Source organism: Nansenia antarctica (genome assembly GCF_963989245.1).
Source record: "Nansenia antarctica genome assembly, chromosome: 4".
In the NCBI taxonomy this organism is placed as follows: domain Eukaryota; kingdom Metazoa; phylum Chordata; class Actinopteri; order Argentiniformes; family Microstomatidae; genus Nansenia; species Nansenia antarctica.
In genome coordinates, this window is record NC_137689.1 from 64,641,956 (window position 1) to 64,650,734 (window position 8,779).

Here is an 8,779-nt window from a genome sequence, read left to right on the forward strand (position 1 = left end):
AGATTCTTTTCACAGTTTGTTCCTAACTCTTGCAAAGAAAGGGCCATCAGACATGAATCCTAGTGCGTCTATTCAATCGATGGCCTCCTTATATGTAGGAGATCTCCACGGGGATACCACTGAGGAAATGATGCATGAGAAATTCAGCCCTTCTGGTCCAATCATCTCTATAAGAGTGTGCAGAGACATGACAACACGTCGATCTCTTGGGTATGCCTATGTCAACTTTCAACAGCAAGCTGACGCAGAGCGTGCCTTGGACACCATGAACTTTGATGTTGTTAATGGAAGACCTATGCGCATCATGTGGTCTCAGCGTGAGCCTTCTCTGAGGAATAGTGAGGTCGGCAACATCTTCATTAAGAATTTAGTGGAGACTTTTGACAGCAAGGACCTCTACGACGCATTCTCTGTGTTTGGGGACGTCCTTTCCTGCAAGGTCGTATCTGATGAGAATGGCTCTAAAGGCGACGGCTTTGTGCAATATAATAACCAGGAGGCTGCTGAGAGAGCTATTAAGAAACTCAATGGCATGTTATTGGATGGCAGAAAAGTGTTTATTGGACACTTTAAATCTCGCAAAGAACGAGAGGCTGAACTTGGATCCAGGGCCAGAGGGTTCACTAACGTGTACATCAAGAACTTTGGAGAATATATGGTTGACCAACGCCTAAAGGAAAGGTTTGAACGATTTGGACCATGCAGCCCTGAGCATCCGTGTCATGACTGATGACACTGGTAAATCCTTGGGTTTCAGATTTGTCAACTTCAAAAGGCATGAGGATGCCAAGAGGGCCACTGATGAGATGAATGGTCGGGAGATAAATGGGAGGAGGGGCTACGTGGGCTGTGCCCAGAAGAGAGGAGAGCGCCAGACTGTGCTGAAGCGCCAGTTTGAGCAGATAAAGCAGGGCCAGATACCAGGTGTGTGTATATATGAAGAAATATATACTGTATAAGTAAAATAAGTTGATAGTCTTGGTAAACATTGTTGATGTATTTGTGGCATGAATAACCATCTCACTAAACAGGGTTTCTCTCTACCCGGGTGTCAATCTGTATGTGAAGAACTTGCATGATCGCTTGGATGATGAGCAGCTGCACAAAGTGTTCTCCCACTTTGGAACAATCACCAGTGTAAAGGTGATGATGGAGGGTGGACGCAGCAAGGGATTTGGCTTTGTGTGCTTCTCCTCCCCTGAGGCGGCCACCAAGGCTGTGACTGAGATGAACGGCTGCATCGTGGCCACCAAGCCCTTGTATGTGGCCCTGGCCTAGCGCAAGGAGGAGCTTAAATATTTAGGCATTGAATAAATATTGCTAAATTAATAAATTACTCACTGATTACACTGATTGACTCCAGTTATGTCTAGAAAAGGGTAAACTGGACTTCAATGATACAAAAAAGCCCTGATTGGACCAGATAGCCTCCTAGACCAGCAATGCACATCCCAGCTGGCCATGAAACAGTGGATGTGAATGAACTACTAGATCATTAAACAGTTGTACTTTTATGGCCCAGCTATGCACCGTCAAGAAGTGTGTGAAATGTGTGCTCCCACAGGTACATGAAGTCATTGTCTTGTCAAGGTGAACAGAATATGTATTTCATTGGTTAAAACTCTGCTGTTAAAATGCAGAGGAAGGAAATAGTTTGTACGGCATACAATAGTTTGTAGCTTGTAGGCCATGGCTTAAATAATATCTTGTAGAAATGTTATTGCAATGGAGGATGAATCTGTAGCATTTTGCCTGTTTGTGAACCACAGATCTCCCAAACAGTGCTATACATGTAACTGAAGTGTGTTGATGTATACAAATCTCATCGATTCACAGTCCATGTAGTATAGGACCATTCAGACACCAGGTTGTCCCAAATGTTGTCACAAGCGTCCACCTGTGTAAATGCTGTCCTTCAGTCATATACATGTGGGGCTAATGTGTATTGTGTGTGTGTGTGTGTGTGTGTGTGTGTGTGTGTGTATGTGTGTGTGTGTGTGTGTTACTTAATCATGGTGCTGTGCTGGGTGTTTGTCTATGTGACATCATCTCCTGCTGTGGGCCTTTAGTAGTTTGTATTACCTCTGGCTGATGATTATCGCCACGGCTGTGCTGTACAACTGGTGGTTGAACTGGTACACAGGTATGGTATCACACCTCTCTGCAACTCCCCCAACCCCACGTGACTGACATGGTTTGTCTGCTTTAATGATGTCTTCTGAAAAAAAAAGAAAAAAAGAGAAAGCCATGTACTATCATCAGTAACCATTAAATCATATGTGTCATCTGGACGAAATAACTTCATTACCCATAACCCATGATAAACAGCAGTAACCATAATCCATGGTAACCTAAAGTGACCCATACAAACCCAAGCTGCTCTACTTGGAGGCTGGGAACCCATCAATTTTTTGTGATATAGCATTGTGTGTGTGTGTGTGTGTGTGTGTGTGTGTGTGTGTGTGTGTGTGTGTGTGTGTGTGTGTGCTACAGGGCCTGATTTGATGAGTTACAGACCAGACCATGTTGTGGCTGGTTCTGGACGACCTGTGTGACAGTTTCTACATCCTGGACATGGTGATCAGACCGAGCACAGGTCAGACATCCTACACTCAGTCACACCTACCTGACCATATGTAATGAAGTCTGATTGTAGCCCTACCGTTAACTGACCGTGCTCTGACCATGTATAGTAAAGTTGTTCTGACCATAATCCTACCATTACCTGACCATTCTGTGATTGCAGGTATCTCTCCTCTCCTAGGTTTCCTAAAGACGAGGAGTTCCTTTTTGTGGTGTTTGACTTCCTGGTTGACGTTCTGATCTTCGCTTCCATTCTCGTTCCATTCTTCGCTTCCAGTCACGTTGGCGCCATGATATCGAACATGAACGCCACGCGGGTGGAGTTTCAGAGCCAAATCGACGCCATCAAGCATTTCCTAGCACATCTGCTGTTCCAGAGGGACTACCTGGTGTTGATTACAGTTGATTACTCCTCCTCAGCTGATTGCAGATGCCTCACCACCTCTGGAGGGTCTGAGCCATCTAATGATCTAATGGGGAATAGAGTGGATGAGGTAGACAGATCTAATGGGGAACAGAGTTAGATCAACTGTACAGTAAGTCAGCTGTAGCGTTGTTGTTGTTTTCAGATTTGATCTAAGCTGCATGGCAATGACTGAACAGGAAACCTTTCGGTCACGTCTTCTTAGAGAGACGTCTGAAGGGCAGGTGAAGAAGAGACGTCTTAATCTTGAATGGACGGACACGACAGCTGGATTTCCTTCACGGCCTCCGAGGAGCAGCGATGAAACATTTAGCACATGGCTTTTGAATAATTTAAAAGTGCATGTGAGTTACCACTTCTCCTGCGGGGCTTTACTGTATGCAACACACTCTCAAGTCTTCCCGGTCGCCTCGCAGTCTCTCAGAGATCAGTTTACTGATTGTACATTAGGATTATGAAATATCTGTTTCTTCTTCCACCAAACATATGTTACTCACAGGCCGTCTGCCGCCTCTCACTATTCATCTGTTGCCTCTCCAAAAGAGGATAAAAGAAACCCAACCTGTGAGACTTGGGTGGCGGGTGGGTGGAGGCTGGGGGCGGGGGATATCTGTCTGTCATTAGATATTTCAATAATTCACAACACTGGAAAATCATTCAGGAGAGGGAACATGGAATAATGGCCTGGGAAACCAATACATTCTCTAGGAGTCTATGGAAGAGAGAGAGAGAGAGAGAGAGAGAGAGAGAGAGAGAGAGAGAGAGAGAGAGAGAGAGAGAGAGAGAGAGAGAGAGAGAGAGAGAGCGAGAGAGAGAGAGACAGAGAGAGACAGAGAATCCTAAAAGACAATAGGCCGGTTTCACAGACAAGGCTTAAGCCTAATCCTAGACTAAAAAGCATATTCAATGGAGATTTTCATGGAAAGTGTGATTTAGTCCAGGACTAGTGTTAAGCCTTGTCTGTGAAACCCGCCCACAGTGTTTTTAGTGTCACATACTTTCCTCTCCCAGTCAGCCAACCCACAGAGCAGTATACATAAACGTATTAAGCCTCTCTATTTCACTCCCAAACATACCCAGACGCTTTGCTGTTCATTATTTCTGGCAGGTTCTATGTCAAAAACGTTGTTGTTCATACAAACTTTTTAAGCTCCTTAAATGAGGTCCAAAACAAATGGAAAACAGGAAAACCAAACGACGTGATCCACCCACAGATCCACCCACAGAGGAAGAAGATGGTGTCTCCCATACATACTTTGTGGCCTTAACTAACTTATGCCAAGGCTGAATAAAGTCATCCAAGTTGTCAATATTCTATAGTGCCAAGGGTGACTTTATATGCTAAAAATGCACTTTTTGCACTTTTTTTCTTTTTTATTAACTGTTTTTATTTGGGCTTTTCAATTTTATATAGAGGGCACAAACAAAACAATACAACGACAAGGACAATATTAAACATACACAGCAAGAACCCCAGAGCTGATTGAAACCCCCACAGAGCCCAGACAGGACCACTGGAACTGTGAAGACTCCGTGGAAGCCCATCCAACTCCAGCCAATCATTGCTAGGTAAATACCACATAAAAGACTTGGTAGGTGGTGAGTGTTCCGGAATTCTTTGGCAGTTAGTGAGTTAATGATCCGTAATTCACTTCATTCGTTCATTTTCAACCAAATATGACCAAATCGTGATCCAACGCCCACCACAAGAAACCCTGAGGTGACATTTCACAATTCTTGTCTGTGTATATATCGGATGACATTCAGAGTTGGCAGCAAGTTGAGCTATAAACAGCATGACAGAGAAGCCACAGGAATAGCAGTAATATTAAGAGATGGACGTTGAAGGACAAGGCCTGTTTGTTGTTTTTGTTCCAAAGATGCTGAGTCAAGCTCAACTGAGGTTCATCCAGACTCATTATCTCTCTGAATGGAGTCCTTTTGGATAATTTGCTTTGTATGTGAATTATGGTGAGAAAAACGGCTGAGAAAGGACAATGGAAATGCAAACGCTGCAACTAAGAAGGGAGATGAGAGAACTGGAAACCAAAGAAGCAATTGTTTGCAAGCTTCTTTTTTTTTTTTTAAACCAAAACTCCAGCTCTAGATGTTCACAATGGGTCCTCTCTTATGAGGTTTCTCAGAGTTTTGGCTTTCGTTGATCTATTTAGACATGTTTTAAGACCAACATTTTCAAGGCATCTTTTGAGACTTGACCAGTGATTCCGCTGTTGCTGTCTGTCCAACTTGTAAACAGTCCAACTTGTAAACAGAGACCCACAATTAATTTGGTAAGTACCAAAAAAAGATTCCTAGACCAGAGATTGGACCAGTGGGACAAACTGTCGCCAGTGCTTTATAAATAATCAGAGAGGCTATAGGGTGGATTTACTGTATGTGATACAAGCCTCTCATGTCCTCCTATTCTACTGACCTAGCCAGAAACCATCTCAGAGAGGAAAGAGCCTTATCTCCTAGTGGTGGGTGGTCTAAGGGGAGATAAACCTCCATCTCTCTATACTCCCCTCTCTCCATCCCTCCATCCTTCTGTTCAGTGTGCAGCACTGTCTGATATTGAAACAGCACAGAGGAAATGGTCGACTTTATGACCCCGGAGTTAAGCAGGACATGAGACCCGGTTGCCAGTTGAGCTTTGCCTGCCTTAATGAGCACCTGTCTAGAAGGAGACAAGACATTCCTGTTTGGGGAGTTGAGGCCATCGCCACAGAGATCTCTGATTGCTTGTCACTTGTTGACAGAAGAGGCACAGGTGCTGCTGAGACCTCTCTCCCAGTCCTGCCTGCTCTGAGTGCGCTCAGTGAAGCGTTTCAAGCCTCATTGAAAACCAAGCATTGGTACAGTAGTCTCTCTGTGTTCTCCTGCCCCATGTCTCTCCCTTGGAAACTGCCTTGAGAAAGCCCTCTGCCTTTAGACTGCCCTAAACCGGACATGGGCTGGTGTCAAAGAGCACTGTAGGGGGTAGCCTCACAATTAGACATGGGCCAATGTGACCCACACAAACTGTGTGTTTGTTTGGCTGAAGTGAAGTGAAGTAAAGTGAAACAAGCATCACATTGTTTGCCGTATTCAACGCGACTATTTCCAGAGACATTATGGAGAGGTATCTAACTAAACTAAAACAAACAGAAACAGCAATGGGATTAGGGAAAAGTAATAAATTATGAATAAGCAAAAGGACGATGTAAAACGCTGATCTTTTTCTTTTAGCAGTACTTGATGTGCTTCATACACAATTCATTGGTAACTCGGACATTACACACAAAGAAACTCAGCTTTGGAATTCGGCAGTGGAAGGAGCCAAGCTAAACAGACTGCTCCTGCTCAGCACGTATCACACCAAAGAGAAGGGGAAATCCAGAGAGAAACCAGGGGACATATCCATGAAATATGTTGTTTTGACTAGCAGAAGACATCCATAAACCAAAACAGATACAAATAGAATATTTGTGATAGTAAATAAACACTACAGAAACAACTTCCCCCTGAGTATTTCCTTGTAAAGAGCAGTGGCCTGGGGGGACACATGTCGCTGTGCTGTAGCATCACAGCACTGCGGGCAAGGTCACTGACGCTTGTTGTCACGGCGACGGAAGGCAGAGAGAGGAAGGACAGGAGTGGAGAGGGGGACCTCAGAGCCACAAGACAATGGAGGAGCCTTTCCTGTGTGCCGTCCTCAGCTGTGGGGATGTCCCTACTCATAGAGACGCCACGCTGAGGGGGAAGACAGACAGGAAGATGCAGTCTTGGGACAGGAACAGGAACAGGAAGTAATGCATCTGACTGTTGTATAGTCAATGTGTCAATATTGTATAGTCAAATGTCAGTGTTGTCACTGATGAGTTACTCATGGTAACTCATCATATCTAATTATTGTATTGTGGGAGTGAGTAGAAACAAGGAGGCGGTAGACAGGTTGTCGGGTCGGACGTTTTACTTCCCAACTTAGAATAACAGAACAGCAGCAGTATCACAGTGTAACAGCAGTGGTAACAATAGCTTAACGTAAAGACTCTTGTGTATAAACAGGAACTGCTAACTCTAAACCCTACCCAGAAAACCCCTGGGTTGAACTCTCAACTCTCCATCTTAAAGGAGCTGTACCTCTTCCCATAGTGTCTAGCTATGTACAGTGGGTCACCACAGTATGCTAGTTGTAGCATTGCATTGTCAGAATATTTTTTGTACAATGGCAAAATAGCTGCATTGGACAATGTGATGAAAAATAGGTTTTAAAAAGATTTTGACAGGGTTTTCAAGAAAGTCTTATTCACCCCCTTATGGATGCATTAGTTACTCTCTGCTTAGGTTAAGGGACAGGCCTAGCTTGATGAAATCCCAGAGTCCTATCTTAATTACCCGGGTACAGTAGATATCATTTGGCCTTGGAGAGGGGCAGGGTCACGATTTCCTGTCTGTTTACATAGTCTTATGCATCCCTGACTCAGATATGTGTCGGCTGAGTAATAACCCCTTCCTTTCCCAGAGAGAGGGAGTAAAGGGGAGGGAGAGAGTTAGTGAAAAAAACAGAGAGAGAGAGGGGGGAGGGGAGAAATAGAGAGAGAGAGAGAGAGAGAGAGAGAGAGAGAGAGAGAGAGAGAGAGAGAGAGAGAGAGAGAGAGAGAGAGAGAGAGAGAGAGAGAGAGAGTGTAACCAGAACATAGGCTGCCTTGTTATGTGCTCTGGCTCTGGGCTCGGGGCAGTGTCAGAGTAGGAGAATGGAGCTGAGGTAGGGGTCGGTCGGAACACAATGACTCAGTGGGTTCCGGAACGCGGCTAGGCTTCCCACAGCTCATGGGTTTCTTGGTACTTCCTGGTTGTGGATCCTGTTCAGACAGGCTTGTGTGGTTGGCCCTGGCTGGGATTGGTCAACGAGTCTGCCAAAGGCAGTTGTGTACCACCCACCAGCAACACACAAGTCACCAGACAGAACAGACAACGCGTCTGCCCAACTGTATCAAAGGTTAATGTCTCTAAAAACAGAGACAAGGAAAATAGTATGATGATGAGATATGATGAGATATACAAATGGCGCCTTAGGACAATAGAGGGTGAAAATGAAGATGGTGAGAATGTAATGCAGTTGGAAAAACATACACAGACAATATTTGTTTGAGCAAGCATGGACGGATCTTGATCTCGCTCTATTTTCTCGTGTGCTATCTGTGTGTTTTGGCATTTGACTTCCTCAGATATGCGCTGGAAGACATCAGGCAGATTCCGAACCTGTGACATCACATACACCAGCTCAACCACCACTTAATAACTACAGAATTACAGCAATAAAAATAATACTTTGTGAGAACAATAAACATGACTTCCATTTCCTATTGTGTAATTGATCCACATGTTTTCTCTGTCCTCTGTGTCGTGTTGGGGCTTGTAGACAGATTATGGAAGCTTGAACATTGAGAGAGGCTGTCTTTTGTTATCTCATAGGATGAAATCAGGATATTTAGACCCTAGGGACTGGTGTGTTTTCTCAACTGCCACCCTCCTCCAAAGTGATTTACAATCATCACAATCTTCACATTCTTCAAACAGGACATGGATTTGTTTTATCAAAACGATTCCAACGAGTCTCGTCTTTCTCCACAATCTGATATCCTATCAGCTTTCGGCTTCCTTATTTGTCCATAGAGGTTGAAATGACTGCAGCATACAGTACTGTAAGTCTAGTGTCAGGAGGTTGGGCCTCCACACGTCTTTCTATTAGTTTGCTAATGTTTTCACCTGACTATGTTGCTAACATAG

At 44.3% G+C, this 8,779-nt stretch overlaps 1 pseudogene across 1 annotated transcript; it reads left to right on the top strand.

Annotated features, from left to right (window-relative positions):
* Positions 1-79: 79 nt before the first annotated feature.
* Positions 80-1,278, top strand: LOC308154703 (polyadenylate-binding protein 1A-like; annotated as a pseudogene). Its single transcript has 2 exons — positions 80-928; positions 1,032-1,278. The product of its transcript is annotated as a polyadenylate-binding protein 1A-like (transcript).
* Positions 1,279-8,779: the final 7,501 nt, after the last annotated feature.